The sequence below is a fragment of the Suricata suricatta genome, chromosome 16, assembly GCF_006229205.1.
Source record: "Suricata suricatta isolate VVHF042 chromosome 16, meerkat_22Aug2017_6uvM2_HiC, whole genome shotgun sequence".
Taxonomy (NCBI): Eukaryota; Metazoa; Chordata; class Mammalia; order Carnivora; family Herpestidae; genus Suricata; species Suricata suricatta.
Genome location: NC_043715.1, coordinates 54452096 through 54453805, shown reverse-complemented (window position 1 = coordinate 54453805; position 1710 = coordinate 54452096). Strand labels below are relative to the sequence as shown.

General features: G+C 43.6%; 1 protein-coding gene across 1 annotated transcript in view; it reads right to left on the bottom strand.

The window, feature by feature from the left end:
* The window catches only part of LOC115281187 (zinc finger protein 345-like), a 486358-nt gene that overhangs the window by 32315 nt on the left and 452333 nt on the right, over positions 1-1710 (bottom strand).

Sequence of the window (1710 nt, the reverse complement as noted above, 5' to 3'; positions counted from 1 at the left end):
ATTTTCATCATTAGCACAGAAGGCTGACATATAGTTGTATAATTTTGATAAGCATCCAGTAAAGGCGGGTGCTTCCATTCTTATTTTAGAGGTTTATATTGTGAGAGAGAGCATGGGTAGGCATGGTGTGTGATAGGGGGAGAGGCAGAGAGGGAGAGAACCCCAGGCAGGCTCCAGGCAGTGACTGGGCCACCCAGGTACCCCTGGTTGCTAAATATGGAACTGAATGATGAGCACCAGAGGAATCTCGGAGGAGTAGTCTTCCAAGCAGAAATGGAAAGAAACATTTGGTTTGAACCCTCCATGCACCTCCCCTCTCCCTTGAAAGTATAAACCCCTCCCAGCCACAGTAGTTTTCAGCCCACGGGTCTTGTCCCTGTGCTACTTCAATAAACCATCAGGCAGCCTACAAGGATTCTCTTGTCTGTAGTACTCCATGACCCCATAACATAGTTCTGTGAAGGCTTTTTTAAAATGAGTTTAATTTTGTCTTTATAGTTTACTGAGAGAGAGAGAGCGCACGCAAGTGAACAAGGGAGAAGAGGAGAGAGTGAATATCAGGAGAGAGAGAGAGAGAGAGAGAGAGAGAGAGAGAGAGAGAGAAGAGGGAGAGAGAGAGAAGGGAGAGGAGGGAGAGGCAGAGGCGTGGCTCCTGCTCAGCTGATGAGGGGCTCCAGCTCAGGAAGGGAAAGATCATGACCTGAATGGAAGTCGGATGCTTAACTTACTGAGCCACGCAGGTGCCCCTCACTGAAAGCTTTTGTGTCATTCATCATTTGTGTGGTTTTATTTTGGAATTTTAAGACATGAAGACCATTTAATTATGGGATTTTTCTTTTCTTCTTCAGAAAATACATTAAAGTAAATAGTTTGTTCATGTCATGACTTTAAGTTGGGGGACAGAAATAAAAGAAGTTTCTAACGGGATTCTTGTATGTTAAGGAAGATTCACAGGACACTGGAAGCCTGACTATTGTCAAGCTAAGCCAGCTTTTTGCCTCTAGAAAATCATTAGCATTAAAGCAGTTGTGAATTCCTGGAGGAATATCTCCCTCTGCCAGTCTCAAGTATTTCCCAGCGGGTTGCAAGTTGTAAGAAAATTTAATTTTATCTACATTTCTCTTGCCTTGATTTCCTCAGAAACTGCAAGGAAGGGGTGCCTGGGTGGCACTATCAGTTAAGTTTCTGACGTTTGAATTCCACTCAAGTCAAGATCTCTTGGTTTGTGAGTTCAAGCCCCATGTCCCCCTCAGTGCTGACCCTGTGGCGCTTCCTTGGGATTTGTGTGCTTGCTCTGCAACTCTCCTGCTCTAGCTCTCTCTCAAAATAAATAAATTTAAAGAAAAATAACTACAAGAAAAAAAAATATATACATACATACAAGGAAAAAATAGAAAGAAGTTTCCAGTTTAAATGTGATGGTGTCTGGAATTGCTCAGGGCATCTGTCTAAAATCAGTTCAACTGATAAGAAGGAAAATACAAGCATTACAGGGGAGAAATCCGGCAGAAAGCACCAAGCCAAGTAAAGAAGGTGCCATCAGCTGTCAGGAAACAAATTGATCTCAGTGCCTAAGGCACACCTCAGGCCACAGGATCACCGGTGTGTTCTTGTGACCCCCCCCACCCCCCGCACACGGTAAATCAGAATATAAACAACTTTGAGAAGAGAGTGAATTTATTCAGCCTCAGTCACATAGTTTCCATATCT